Source organism: Triturus cristatus, chromosome 2_2 (assembly GCF_964204655.1).
Source record: "Triturus cristatus chromosome 2_2, aTriCri1.1, whole genome shotgun sequence".
NCBI classification, from domain to species: Eukaryota; Metazoa; Chordata; class Amphibia; order Caudata; family Salamandridae; genus Triturus; species Triturus cristatus.
This window is the reverse complement of record NC_140582.1, coordinates 668,102,542-668,118,750: the sequence shown is the minus strand read 5'-3', so window position 1 is coordinate 668,118,750 and position 16,209 is coordinate 668,102,542.

Genomic DNA, 16,209 nt, shown 5'->3' with positions numbered 1-16,209 from the left:
TTTATGAGAGCGGACTCTGTGCTGTGTCCTTCTCTGAAACCATATTGAGTGGGGTCCAGAGCTTGAGTTTCACAGAGAAAGGCACTGAGTTGCATATTCATTCTTTTCTCAACCAGTTTTGCTGGAAGTGGGAGGCGTGAGATTGGTCAAAAATGTTTGGGATCCTTGGGGTCCAAACTGGGTTTCTTTAGCAGTGGCAGTATCGAGGCTACCTTCCAAAGTTTAGGGAAGTGCCACACTTCAAACATTGCATTGAAAAGAGAGGTGAGTGAAAGTGCAACAGGTCCCGGGGCAAATTTGACCACATAGACTGGAGAGGGATCGTAAGGGGAACCTGATCTTGCTGACATGAGGAGACTTCAAGTGTCAATTGCAGATAGCGGTGCAAACTTGTCAAAGGTGGGGGGGAGCCAGATACTGGCTTGTGTCCCTCCGTTAAGACGACCGTCCCTGCAACGATTGGACAGTTAAATGCCGAGAAGATGACCTCTACTTTATTAAGAAAGAACCTAGTGATGTTCTCACATAGTACCTGGCTTGTGCGAATTTTGGCTGGGCACGGGGACGCCAAGCTAGCTACAGTTTTGAAAAGCTCTTTAGCAGAATTGTTTGCTAAATTAATTCAATTAGAAAATAACTTTTGCTTTGCATTGAATAAGAGCTGTTTATAACTCATGAGGCTGTTTGTATATTTGTTCTGTTTCCTTGTATTCTTTCCTCCAGTTCTGCTCAAGACTTTTCCAAATACGTTTTTGATTCCTAAGTTCCTCCATGTACCATTGGACGGATGGTTGTGATCTTTTGGGAAACAGAACTTTTACTGAGGCTAGTTTTTTACATGCTGACTCCATCCAGTCGGAATATCGAGTGGTAGCCTCCTCCACTCCTGAAGGCATTCGGCCAGCAGTTGTGATAAGCATTTCTTCCAAGTCTGTGCCCTCAATTTTGTTCCAGGCTCTAATTTCCATCTGCCTCTTAGGGCTCCCCTCCAACAGTGCGATGGTGCAGAAGGGCCAGCTCAAATTGTACAGCTACATGGTCTGTCGAGGCGAGAGGCAACAAACCAGTGAATGAGAGATGTGGGTGGTTAGAAAAAATACCATCTGGAGTGGGCCCTGCCACATGGGTGGGGCCTGTTAAGTGCTGCCTAAGATCAGCACTGTTCATCATATCTATGAGGGTTGGTGTATCTGGTTCCGTAAGCGCTTCCAGATAGTAGTTGAAGTCTTCCATAATGGTAAAGGAGTCGGTGCACAGCCCCTCTTCCAACACATTTCCAACAGTTAAAGGAAAGTTTCTACTTTAGAAATATCTACATCGAAAGAAGGTTTTTTTCTTCTATTGTCACTTTGATTGGTTTTTAGTTGGTAAGTTCTCGAAGTGTTCATGCTTCACGCAGGCTGCATGTGGGACATGGAGTGTTATCTTGCATGTATAGGGTGGCATCGGGGATGACATTGCAGTTGGCAAGACTCCAAATAAGGATTAGACCTTTAACTACACACCATGGTAAAGCATGCAAGATTCTTTTGAGCACAGCACATGGATGATTCACGATCATAAACTTTCCAGTGTTTTTTTAGCACACAGATAAATGTTGTATTTTGGAATGGTCAACTATCCTAAGTTCACACACAACTCATGTTATCTTTTGAATGTCTATCAATAAGCATGCTTTATATCTGATGGTGTTTCATTCCGCGGACGCGCATGAGGACAGACACCCACTTTACTGGTACTGTAACCAGGAGCGCCTGGGAAAGGGCTCCCGTGATTCTGCACTTAGCTCATTCTGAAAATCAATCGTTTTAAAAAACAATCGGCTTTACTTGTAAATACTTCAAATTGCACATAATTGGTTCTAATTTCTTAGTACTCACATTGCTCATTCGGCGTTTTCCCCCAGTCCACCGCTGATTGTTCCGTTTGCGTGGAGGGAATTCAGACGCGCACTGGAAGTGATTTACAACTTCCGTAAACTCACGCAGGTCAGCAGACTAGCAGTTGATCTCTTGCCCATAAAACTGAGATGCCTGTCGCAACCCGCAGCGGACGCGCTGGAGGACAGACACCCACTTCACTGGTACTGTAACCAGGAGCGCCTGGGAAAGGGCTCCTATGATTCTGCACTTAGCTCATTCTGAAAAACAATAGTTTTTAAAATCAATCGTTTTTAGTTGTAAATACTTCGAATTGCACATAATTTGTTCTAATTGCTTAGTACTCACAATGCTCATTTGGCGTTTTTCCCCAGTTCACTGCTGATTGTTCAGTTTGCGTGGAGGGAATTCAGACGTGCACCAGAAGTGATTTACAACTTCCGGTAAACTCATGCAGGTCAGCAGACTAGCAGTTGATCCCTTACCCATAAAACTGAGATGCCTGTCGCAACCCGCAGCGGACGCGCTGGAGGACAGACACCCACTTCACTGGTACTGTAACCAGGAGCGCCTGGGAAAGGGCTCCCATGATTCTGCCCTTAGCTCATTCTGAAAATCAATCGTTTTTAAAATCAATCGTTTTTACTTGTAAATACTTTGAATTGCACATAATTTGTTCTAATTGCTTAGTACTCACATTGTTCATTCGGCGTTTTTCCCTGGTTCACCGCTGATTGTTCAGTTTGCGTGGAGGGAATTCAGACGTGCACCGGAAGTGATTTACAACTTCCGAAAACTCACGCAGGTCAGCAGACTAGCAGCTGATCCCTTACCCATAAAACTGAGATGCCTGTCGCAATGCACGGCAGACGCGTGCAGCTGGCGCGCTGCTGGCGTACCAAAGGCAAGCCCGTCTGCGCCCATCCGCACCTGGACCAGGCCCAGGGCCATGCCCCCTGGCCCTTTCAAACCAGCCTCACACAGCAAGGCGCTAACCTACACCAGCAAGCAACTAAAAGACATACTTCACGCCACTAACGATAAACAGATCTACCCTTGTTTCAACTTGGAGACTTTAAGCGCTCAGTCTACTACCTGCTGCCCAAATTGCCCATTCACACTAGACGGTATCGACAGGTCATTGCCCACTTGCACTCACTATGTGTCTACAAACCACGGAAACATCCACTCAGCACTCATAAATGCACGTTCCCTTCCCAAAAACAAATACGAAATATTGAACCTCTTAGAGGACTACAAACTAGATCTTTTATTCATCACAGAAACTTAGGGTGACCCCTCCTCCGGTCCAGACTTCTGCGCTGTAACCCCTGACGGATTCAGTGCTTGCAGATTTAACAGAACTATCAAAAAAGGAGGAGGCCTGGCTCTCATTTACCGCGACAAGTACTCAGTCAGGTCAGAGTTAATTCCCTCTAAGATCTGCGCAGCATTTACCTTCACGATAATGCTCACTCACTCCCACTCCTACAGGGGCATCTTCTGTACTGCCCACCGGGCTCTCGAGCTGAATTCCTCTCAGCCATGGGCTATCTATTAGAACCCTTAGCAGGAGAGTCCAATTTTACCATCCTGGGAGACTTCAATTTCGACCTAGAAGCCCACGATAATCAGGACACCTCAGCCCTCATAGCAGAACTAAAGGCGGTAGGCCTCTACCAATTAGTGACCAGACCCACACACTCTGCCAGCCACATGCTGGATTTCCCAACAACCAGCAAATCTCCCTAGAGAACGTCCTCCCGCTATCCTGGACTGACCACTATGCAGTTCTCTTCGACATTCAGACAGAGAGGAATACCCCCGTCATGCCAACTCCCTTCCCCCCAAGCAGTTCAAGGCATGGGGTAGCATTGCCCCTAATGTCCTCAAATCATACTTTCTATCCACCCAGCAAGACCTGCTGCAAGATACTGAACTGGCTGCAATTAACTACACACAATGGCTCCACAACACATTTTGCACCTTCGTACCACTTAAAAATGCCTCCAAAACTAGAAAAAACCCATCTGCCCCTTGGTTCTCTGAGACACTAAGACTAGGGAAACAAAGATGCAGGAATCAAGAAAGACGCTGGCGTCGAGATTACGACCTCGCAGAAAGAACCCACTACAGGGAGGTGATGACGAAATACAAACTCCTCCTAATCTCTGAGAAAAGTAATTACTACCTCAAACAAATTGAAACAGCACAAGACTCTGTTAAACTGCTGTTCTAAGTAGTGAGCAAGCTATCAGGACCACGGACCAACTCCCCCACAGTCGCCACCCAAACTCCCTGCAACTCTCTGGCCATCTTTTTCCAAGAAAAGTTTAGCCATATCTACGCCAACTTTTCAGCCCACACCAAGAGCGATAATCTGACTGATGCACCTAGCGAGGATAAAAACTCTCCCAACCCCACTGAAGTCAGCTCCATTGATGTTAAAATTACTCCCAATCTCTCGGAATTTAGCCAGTTCTCTCAGGAACAGATCACTGTCAAATCCGGATCCCCCAATGACCCTTGCCCTCCATCCACTCTGAAAATGATTCCCCACATCATTGGCCCCAACCTAGCAAACATATGCAACTTGATATGCAGGACAGGCACTTACCCCTCCATCTGGAGAAAGGCATTCATCAAGTCGTTACTAGAGAAGAACAACCTTGACCCCACAGAGACCAAAAACTATAGGCTAATTGCATGTCTCCCATTCCCAGCAAAAATGTTTGAAAAGGTCATGAACACCCAGCTGGCCCATTTTATTGACGAAAATAACTTACTAGATGACACTCAATTTGGCTTCAGAAATGACCATGGCACTGAAACAGCCCTCATCAAGGCATCCGATGAAATCAGGATGATACTTGATCGGGAGGGTGCCGCGGTCCTGGTGCTGTTGGATCTATCAGCAGCATTCAACATGGTTGACCACGTCACCCTGATCGACTGTGTCTCAGCCATCGGCATCAGATATAAAGCCAAGGCCCTCCTGGCCTCCTTTCAATCTAATCGGGCTCAACTAGTGACTCTCGGCAACTTCAATTCTCCACAATTTGCACTCCTGTGTGGTGTGCCGCAAGGATAATCGCTGAGCCCGATCTTGTTTAATATATACGTGTCGGACTTGGCGAGGGTCATCAAATCCCATGGAATGAGCTAACGTCATACGCCGATGATACACTTGTGCTAGCGGTACACAATGACGGAGAGGCAGTTGCGGCAAACTTTCAAGAGGGAATGCTAGCCATTAGTGCATGGATGGCAAACAACTGCCTCAAATTAAACTCAGACAAGACGGAGGTGATGATCTTTGGTAATCTCTCCCCTAGCTGGTCCCCTACTTGGTGGCTAGCTAAGCTAGGCTCACCTCCGTCCCCCGTCACAAAGGTCAGAAATTTTGGTGTTATGTTCGACGACAAGCTGTCATTCATACACCACGCCAACACAGTTGTCTCCTCATCCTTCCATGTCATCAGGATGATAAAAAAACTTCTACCTTTTCTCCCAGTCAGCGCCCGCAGGAATCCTATTAGCACATTGTTTATGTCAGAGGTTGACTACTGTAACGGTCTCCTTATCAACGCTCAGCAAAGAGTCCTAAATAAGTTGCAACTGGTGCAGAATGCAGCCTCCAGGATTCTGTCAGCCACCCCCATGTTTAAACCAATATCCACGGTGGTGCGACAGCTCCATTGGATACCCATCAGGAGTAGAACCAAGCTCAAGGCTCTATGCACAGGACCAGAGTTTCTGAAGAAAACTCTCTGTTCCTATATTCCCAGCAGACCGTTGCGCTCATCAGCAGCGAACCTGCTGAGTGTCCCCCGAACTAAGAAAGCTTCTTGGGGCAACAGAAGATTCACTGTCGCCACCACCAGACTATGTAACATGCTCCCCCTTCACATTAAGACCAGTCCCACCCTGCTTACCTTCCGGAAACAATTAAAGACCTGGCTCTTCAACCAATAAACCACCCACTCCTGGCCTTCCCTCTACCTTAGTCCGCAGCGCCGAGACACCTAAGGGTATTTGCCCGCTTTACAAGTTGCTTAAAATAAATTCTGATTGTTTTGATTTGTAATTACCCCTCATGAAGGGTCTGGGGACCCGAAATGCATTGGGCCATAGCAACATATGCGTATATTTTTTGTGACTAAGAAGAATTCCTTTTATGTTCTCAGCGACTGTGAAGCAACATTTTGCAACATCAAAAGAAGATGGAAAAGAATAAAAATGGAACAATGTATAATGAAAATGCAGATTTGCACGTGTTGATTTTGGATAAATACTCCAGACATAGGTTAAGCATGACTTCTCTGTGCCAAGCTACCAGAGGTGAGCACAGTTTAATTTAAAGTGTGTCACTGACCTACCCTGACTAGGATTGAGGTTCCTGCCTGGACAGGGTGTATACCTCTGCCAACCAGAAACCCAATTTCTAACACTATGTGATGACAATAGTGTGAATGTAGGGTCCCTGCATGTTATGACTTTCTATGCATGCACTTCGCAAGGGCCAAATCTATTGGCTTTAGTGATGGTTTTAAGGGTTATGGATTTGTCTTGCTGAAATTCAGTGCAGGGAGTGGAAATGCAATAGTAGGTGTGAGACCATTATTGACTTTTGTTATGGCAGATGCAGACTCTCTTGAAGGAGGTCGAGGAGTGTTGTGGGCAGCTGACAGACTGACTTGTCATCCTAGTAAGAGGACCCAGTTACATTGCTAGCACTAGGGCCCATGGCAACCTAGCTATACCACTAGTGTTACAGCAAGGTACGTTGAGTTGTCAGACTTTGCCTTTTCTGTTAATAGCTACAAAGTTTCAATTTAGGTTCTGAGAAATAATGTGTCCTTATGATGTACAATGAGGTACAATGATTTTATCTAGTTGCCAAATGGATGAAATATGTCTTCAGGTCTTCCAGCTCTTTATGCAAGGCCCGGCACTCTTTTTACTTTTGAACCATTTTTGAGATCAGATCTGAGAACGTACATCTAAACTGCAGTGAATATTTATTTTGTTTTGCTTCATGAAATTCTTTAGCAAAACAACTAGAGTTTTCTTTCCAGATTTTGGGAAACTAGTGAAAAAAGTCACTAAAAAAGCCACAAAATACAAAATGTCATGGTCGTTTAGGTATGTCGTTGTTTTTTGCAACCACTGGGAACACTGTAAAGAGCTGAACATTCAGTAAACTACCCTAAAAAATTTAAACAATTTAGATAAACCGCAGCAAATTAAATCTGTGTGTAGTATTCTATGGCAGGTGAATTTAGCATGTTTCGTATTGCAACAGAATGTTCAAAAAACTTTTTACAACCACCTGACAAGAGCTCCTCTGTTCTGTAAGTTCCTGACTTTAGACTATTACATGATTGCAACTTTTCAGTACAACCACCTGACAACAGCTGCACCCTGCTGTAAGTTTCTGACTTTAGATTATAACCTGAGTAAAATATTAAGTACAACCACCTGATAAGAGATCCTCCCTGTTGCAAGTTTCTGAATGTACCTTCTTCAGTCACTTCAATGTATTTCCATTTCATGACTTTATGACTATCCTAGCTTCTATCATGTGGGTTTCCTCGCCCACGGCGCAAGATCCAAATGAGCAAGGTCTCCTTGTATTCTTTCAATCGCTCCCTCTCTTGCAACTTTGGAATCCTAAGACTTTATAGATTTTGGATCATACTTAAATTCTTTAATTTCTGCAGCCTCTCCACAGTTTTAAACTTCCTTGTGGCTATTGTGTGCCCATTTTCATGATCACCAACAACTGGTTGTTATCTTCCAAGACAGATGTACTATGATTTTGCATTGGGGTTGTGTCGCTTTTGTTCTACAGTCTCTATGTAATGTTGCTTGGCAATTACTAAGCCACAAAGCCGCCTTGTGTGATTTAGTAAATACAAAAGTGTGAAAGGCATATGAATGTGCTGGCTTGGGTTACTTTGTGTTGGGTGTTACATGGCTGGAGCATGGATGTTTCCATGCATCCACCCATGTATTTTGACACAAACCCAGATTTACAAAGACTTGTAAACCTGGGTTTGTGCCACATGGTGGGCCTGCCCAACTGAGGAGTAACAAGGAGAAATATCTTTGATTCTCTTTGTTACTTCCTCTTTCCTTTTGTGTTGCATTCTGCAGCACATATAAAAAGAGGAATATGCCTCTAAGGATTGCTTTTGTGCAGGAAGGTATACCTTCCTGCACTAAACAATCCTGCAGGTAATGCAGGTAATGCAGGTAATGCAGACACCCTTGCACAGCTGAAACTGGACTGAATCCACGGGCACCTACCTTTGCCCTGTTACACAAGTCTGGCATTTTGATGTGAAGGTGAACTGGTTGACACTTGCTTCACTGGCCTCAGCTGCTGTTAAGTCTGTCTTTTTCACCTCCGAACATTGATTTTTCTCTTACGGTCATCAGGTATCATTAGCCAATGCATTCATGTCATCAAGGCTTGACTAGTTTAATGGTCTCTACCTAGGTCTCCCACTATAATATGTAGTTCTCAGAGGATTCACATTATTGGAGCTCAAACTGTACTGCCTCTGAGTCACTGAGATCACGTCTCTCCAGCACTGTCTTCCCTGCACTGGCTATCAGTGGCAAAGAGGACGGGAGCCTGGTTCTTCTCCACAATACTGAATCTAGTTTTATGTTGCTATCTCCATGCTCATGCACTGAGATCTTTCTCTCAGAGTACAACCTCTATGTTCTGTAAGAAGCAAGTGAAGACACCATAATATTTATAGGTATCTTTCACACATAGAAAGTGCCTTATGTCCATATATCAAACAGTTCCTCATCTATTTGTCCTGAGGTTTCTTTTTCCATAAGGAGCTATTCTTTTTCACCTTGACAGTAGAAGCAATGCAAGGAAAGTTGTAATGGCGTACCGAGCTTCCTTGTCAACCATATGGTTAGCAACAAAAATCCCAGCAGATACTCTTGTGACTAGTATTAGTGCCCACAGGGCGGTCTTTAGGGCAGTGTGACCAGTGCAGCTGCACCTGGTACTGACCTCAGGAGGTGCTGTGTTTGGAAATAATAGAAACAACTTACAGTTTAAAAGCATCTGCTGTAGAGTTTGTTGTATCTCTAGCAGTGTTCAGGCAACAATAAAAATGTCAGGATAACTGTGGTGATTAATGTTCCTGCTGGAGAGAGATTGGAGGTTTGTCTAGTGTCAGACTCATCATAAAGTAGCACAGAGGGTTAATTTGCCCGCTGCAAAGAACATGTACCATGCAGATTACAAAACTGTATTTTATGTGGATAGCTCAGTGGGTTACTGCTTTTGCTACAAATATTCTTTTGAATTGGCAGAAGCACCAGGCTGGACACTTACTGGATGGGACATTTACCAATAACCCCAACATTGCATTCCTCACCCCCGCCCTGACCTTGACAGATGACTATGTGGTGAACTGGCAGTTAAGCTTCCAAGCAAAGCCTCCCCCAACAATGCCCAAGATGAAATATAAGCTGCCAATATAAACCATCTGTTAATAAATTAACTACCTGAAGCTGGGACCAATTTAGATCAGATGGCAGAGGACTACCCCAATTGGATCAGCTCCGCCCTCAGTGACATTGCCCAGGTTAAACAATTAGCTAACAATAAAAAAGGTACCCCAACCTTGGTTTGATGAAACACTTGGGGCTGCCAAACAGCACTGTAGGAGACAAGAGCACAAATAGTGTGAAGAATATAAATAGGAAGAGAGGGAAAATACAAACTCTGTCATGCAAGCTGTGAAAAGCTCATATTTTCAGCCAAGTCAGGATATTAAACAGAACAAATAAAAATAGCAAGCGACTCTAACAAGATTCTCTTTCAAATGATAAAAAAATCGACTCTCCCCACCATAAGCAACGCAGCAGTAAATAATCAAGAGTTCTGCAAAACCCTAGCTGATTTCTTTCAGGAGAAAGTCATTCAGATTTTTAATAAAATCACGGCTAGCAGACAATAAAACAACATACCTACAGAGATGGGACCCAAAACTGCAAGCCTTAGGCAATTTGAGGCCCTCTCAGAGGAGCAACTCACATAGATCGTCTCCGGCATCAAAGCTGGATCCCTTCATGATCCTTGCCCACCAAGATAGTAAACTTAGTACCTGAGAGAGCAACACTCCATCTGACAACCATCTTCTCTGCCATGTTTGAGACACAGAATTTTCCCTACCTCCTGAAAGTCAGCGGCAGTTCTTCCTCTATTAAAAAAACCTAATCTCAACATTTTGGACCTGAACAAATATCAATCCATATCACAGCTTCCTTATCAAGCCAAATTGCTAGAAAATATAATTAATCTGCAACTTTCCTCCTTTATTGAGACTAATAATTTTATAGAAGAGACTCAGTTTGGCTTCAGGCAAAGCCATAGTAGTGAAACGGCTCTGATTATGGCCATGGAGGAAATCAGGCGTCCTTGGATAGTGGCAGCAATGCAGCCCTGATCCTATTAGATGTATCAGCAGCCTTGGATACAGTCAACCACAAGATATGGGTTGACTGTATGCAAGATCTTGGGATTGATGAACTGGCTTTGGCCTTATTAAAATCATTTCTCTCCGGGCGGCGACAAGCGGTGTCTCTGGGGGAATTCAACTGGGAGCTGTATTCCCTCCCTGCTGCTTCCTTCAGGGGTCATTGTTAAGCCCCACTATGTTCAATCCCTATGTCACACCACTGGCCACTCTTATAAAATCCTTTGGCTTGTCATCAGCATCATATGCTGAGGATACCCAAATTATAGTCTCCCTTGCAAAAAATGATATTCATTCTAGCGGCACATTTAGATGCTACTAGAATGCAGTTATCTAGAGGATGGACTGTAATTGCCTAAAGCTAAACTCAACAAAAACAGAGGTTATCCTATTTGGCAATAATCTATCTTTTTGATCTCCAGGCTAGTGGCTTCCTGAGCTAGGTTCTCTCCCTATTCCTGCCTTGCAAGCTAAAAACCTGGGATTGATGATAGACAGGGATTTGAAATACAAAGATCAAGTGAGTTACCCTCGGATCTTTTAAAAACAGTAGTCATTGGCCTTGGTTACCTACTTTGGTGGTCATCTTGGATTGGGCTGTCTACCCTGGGTTTTGCTTCTTATGTTGACAGCCACCCTGGATTGGGCTGTCATCCATGGTCCTTGACTCTTGCTCTAGCAGCCATTGTGAACAGGGCTGCCAGCACCTCAGGACTGTTTTTCACTGTTCAAGAGCAGCCATCTTGAATTGGGGTGACGCATTGTCCTCTGTCCTCCCTGCTACTGCATGTGGATTTCTGTGATTGGGAGGACTTTTCACTTCTGTCCTACACCTACGCTGCCTGGTTTTCTGATGCCCGCGTCTCCTGGCCCTACCATGATCTGTACATCCTCTGCCTGGCTGCTGTTCTTCAGTATCCTCACTATGGCCACATTCCTAACTGTTTTCCAAGTTGTGCACCTGCTATCATAGGGGTTTTCCCCAAGAGTTTTCGATTAGCCGCATGTCATCATGTCTTCTGATCGGCGACCTACCTACAACCCTGCTGTATTCCTGAAGCCCCATCCCCTCTTGATATGACAAAGAAGAACAACATAGGGGTGTGGTGGGCTGATTGGATTGAGATGTTTGGTGACTTCATAGAAGTGATGCAGCTGAAATGCTGTAAGGCTCTTTTCGTGAAACATAAAATGATTTTGAGACATTTTAAAAACACATGAATAAACGTGCACCATCTACACATTAAAGGTACATGAGAAATAAACGTGGGAAAACTTAGTTAATGCATTGTAAAAGTATACAGATTATTGTAGGATAGATTAAATCATATTTATTTGAATAATATATGTTTATGTTTTGTTAATCAGCCATAGCATAATTATTTCAGTGTATAATAGAATTATACATGTGTTATAATATTCTTAACCATCCTTATGGAAATAGTAAATTGTGAGAAGAATTAATTAAATAAAACTTGGTTTAGATAACTTTGCGTGTGATATTGAGGGTTTCTATTCTGAATTTATCGTCTGCATATGTGAAATTGTGCACCAAATGAGAAAAGCAATAAGTGGTGCTACACAATCATATTGAGTGTCAACCTCATGAAACCCTTAGACAATAATCTTCAGGTATGTGCTAATATAAAGCACTTGAAACAAGATTAATATTTTATCATTTGAAATAATATTACACGTTGGTACTTTGAAATTACAATAAAATTGCATAGCTACATGAAATCTTTGCAAACAGATTTTAAGCATCTCTGAATGTTTATAAGTTTAAGTGGGCTATTAGAATGTTGCTTAACCCCTATGAAATGTATATTTTACTACTTATTTTCTGTATATTCTTAAATTGCCTGTACTCTAGGCCTGCATTTTACTATTCTGTATTGTCTTGTACGTGTGAGAAGCTTTCTAAAACTTACATTGTGAAGCAAAACTGTTACTTCCTAGAAGGAGTTCTCACTCGCTCAGAAGGCCTGTTTGCAACAAAATTGATACTTTAGGAATATTTGCTATGGGAAACTGTCCTTTTGACCTCACTCTCATGTTTACTGCTAAAGAATCATTGTTTGGAGGTTTACATGTACCAATTGACCTACAAATTATGTAATCAGTACACACACATTCTATAATATGTTTCTCCTTTTAAACCGCATGACAATCATCTTATATGAACTGACCAATGGACGGAGTGGGTTGACACAATTAGGTGACCAGGATCTGATGGGTTCGGTTTGTTCGGTGGGTTGGACAGAATCTAGAGAGTCTGTTTTTTACCTTCCTGTAACTCTTTCCGTTCATTCTCATCCCTTACGGTGTCTGCTTGCTCCCCCCTTTTGGACTGACGCTTACGCTGTGTGCACCATTCATGGACTCCTTTTCACTGGGACACTGCAGATGAGCTGTCATGGTTCATGTCCGTGCTGAACTCTCCTAATCCTTTTGTCACTATTCCGTACTCTTTAGGAAAAGAAATGTTTATTAATAATGTGATGCCCTTATTGAAATCTTTGATAAACCAGAAACCTGAGTCTATGGTTTCTCATGAACTATCCTTTTAAATTTGAATGTACATTCTGAATTTGTTTATTGATGTCAAGAAGAGATCAGCTTAGAGAAATCTCCAAACATCAAGTACTAATGTTATTGTTTTGTGTAGCTTTAGTAGAATTAATGGTTTGTATGATTTTGGTCCGTCTGAACTTCTTCAGAAGTTTTGGACTTGCAGTAATTATCCCTTACTTATATAGTCTGGTTTTGAGAGTCATATACATTAACATTATTGTTAGCTTGTGAATCAGATATCCAATTCCTGATCTTCATTGGATATCTGGATAATGGATCCCTTATATCCAACCCACATTGGCACAATACAAGATTTATCGGAGGATCAAGTGAGGCACAATCAATAGAGTAGATATGAAAAAGGGCCCCGTTTTCACTGAAACAGAAGTGCTGAATGAGTCTGATGATACTAAAATGATTCGCTAACTCAAAAACGTTGCAATAGATGGTGTCAAAGAAGCTCTAAAGAAAATTTCAAAAGAAGCCAACACCTATTAAATACTCAAAGATGCACTCGCAAAGAAGTTTGATCCATCCTCTAATGTGGGCTACAAACTGTACATGTTTGGAAAAAGTTTGGAAGCAGCCAGGGGAGTCGATGGATGACTTCATCAAGCGCCTAGAAACCCTCTTCAAACATTGTTGCTTCTCCGAATTTTCCAATGAAGAGGCCATGCACCTGAGGATCATTGATTGCTGACAGTTAGAAGCTTTCCAAAGGGGAATGCTTTGTGAAAATCACTCTCTAACCAAAATGCTCAGCACGGCGTGTGCAGGAGAATGGGCTGAGAAAGCTGTGGACATGGAGGAGGATACAAGCACTGTGAAATCTATACTGGTCATTAGCCGTCATCAATGAGTATGCAAAGACAAACCCAAGTCTAGGCAGTCAGGTGTTCAAAAATTCTGCTACAGGTGTGGACTAACGTTTTCACATGAAGGAAAGTGGACAATCCTTAGACAAGTGTGCAAAGGCTGTAGTAAAAAACAAATGTGGGCCTCTGTCTACCCTGCCCAATCAAATCATCATTGCTCTGATAGCAGCAGATGCCATGACAAACTTGGCAGTGAGCGTCAATGCCAACCAAAATCAGGTGAAAAACCACACCACCACTTACGAACTGTTCTTACCACGTCCAGAAACCAAGCGCCCACCTCTCCATTTTCTCACTCCTCTACTTTACCAACTAGTGATACCAAGGAGGATGGATACGTCCTGATAATGTCAGCACACAGACTGATAGCCTCGTGGCTCATGGCCATTCTTTCATTGAATTGGCGTCTCCTAAACTTCAGTGCCGATAGTGGCATTTCCTTCAGCAAAACAAATCTTGCCACCCTTCATGACTGTGTACAGTTGGTCGATATGTAAAGGAGAATACATGTGTGGGGTGCACCAGTGCGCTGCTAAGGGAAGTTCACAGCCACTCTCACATACAGTGAGCAAAGTAACTATGCCACTCTATGTTCTGGACTGTCGAGTACCTGTCTCCACGGTCCACTGCCTTGATACTGCCACTAACATTGGACTCATGCAAGTACACGCATGAATCAATGCCTTTCATCATGTTCATCTCCCAAACACCTTGAGCATCTGCCCAATCGTTCTTCTGCTCTTGAACAAACAGTTCATACCTTTCATCATTGATAGTGAGGTGTTAATAAATGTCGCGTCCCTGGATCAGTTCAACACACTTGACCCAGCACCGCTTCTTTAACACTTGCTCTTAAAATTCTACACCTGGGCTGCGGCCAACAACTACACAGCTGTGGTTTCTTTCACATGGCACATAATGCATCACAGCTTCCATTCATGTACTACAGGACAAGATATCTGGAGCATGCCTTCTCAATTTTGCCACTGCAGTGGCAATGGGACTCATCTCCATACATTTTCACCTTGAGACAGTCCCCGGCCTCACTCACCAGTTTTCAGCCCTCTTTACTGGTCTTGGCAGACTGAAAGGTGATCATGTTTACCTTCACATAGATGAGAGTGTCCGCCCAGTGGCATAGCCCCATAGGAGAGTTGTGTTTCATCTACAGAAAGTGGTAGAGAAGGAAATTGACTTATTCAGTCTCTACATCATTGAACGATCTGATGGCCCCACACTGTGGATGACTTCCATTGTGGTCATCCCATAGAAGGACATTATAGGGTCTGTCCTCATATGTGTAGACATGCGACAGCCAAATAAAGCAATACAACAGGAGTGCCACCCCGGCTCGCACATTGCGAACATGATTACTCAACTTAATGGCTCCAAGCTATTCTCCAAACTAGACCTCAATAATGGTTATCATCAGATTGTACTGGCGGAACGGTGCCAATATATCACAACATTCACCAGGCACATGGGTTCATTCTGCTGAGAGACTGAATTTCGGCTTCTCGTCCTCAGCTGAAATATTAGAAGAAGTAATTTGCAAGATAGTCCAGCCTAGACCCAATGCACTCAACTACAGTGATGACATACTCATCTTTGGAGCCACCCGTGAGGCGCATGATGGTGCTCTGTGAAGCTGGTCTTACTCCTAACTCCAACAAGTGTGAGTTCCATAAGACCAAGTTAAAGTTGTTTGAAAACCTCTTCTCGGAAGAGGGTATGACACGTGCCCCTGACAAGGTTGTTGGCCTTATGTCCACCAACACACCTGTCGATGTTGTGATGCTCCACTCCTTCCTAGTCATGGCCAGCTACTGTGCTCGATACATCCCAAATTATGCCACCATCAGTGGCCCTCTTCAACATCTCACGAAACAAGCAGTGGTTTTCCAGTAGTCTCCTGACCATCTTCGGGTCATGCCTAGATGTCCCCTCAAATGGAACAATCGGGAATCTGTCTCCAAGAATACGACTACCTGATCACCCACAAACACAGCAAGGAGCACAATCCAGCTGACTTCTCCAGGGAACCTCAAGCCTCGCCAAAGAAACACATGTCCATGTCTAAGGAATACCAACAATTCATAGGGCCAGATGTAGGTAAAATCAAATTTGCAAATCCTTATAGCGAATTTTACTGATTCGCTATTAAGGACTCGCAAAATTGAATGTAGGTAGGAATCGCTAAAATATTAGTGATTCCTTAACATTCCTTAATAACGAATCGCAAATTGAGATTAGCTAATAAGGAATACCTACCCATTCATTCCTATGGGCTAGGAGGCCCATAGGAATGAATGGGAAGATATTCACTATTAGCGATTCGGTATTAAAGAATGGCAAATAGCGGGC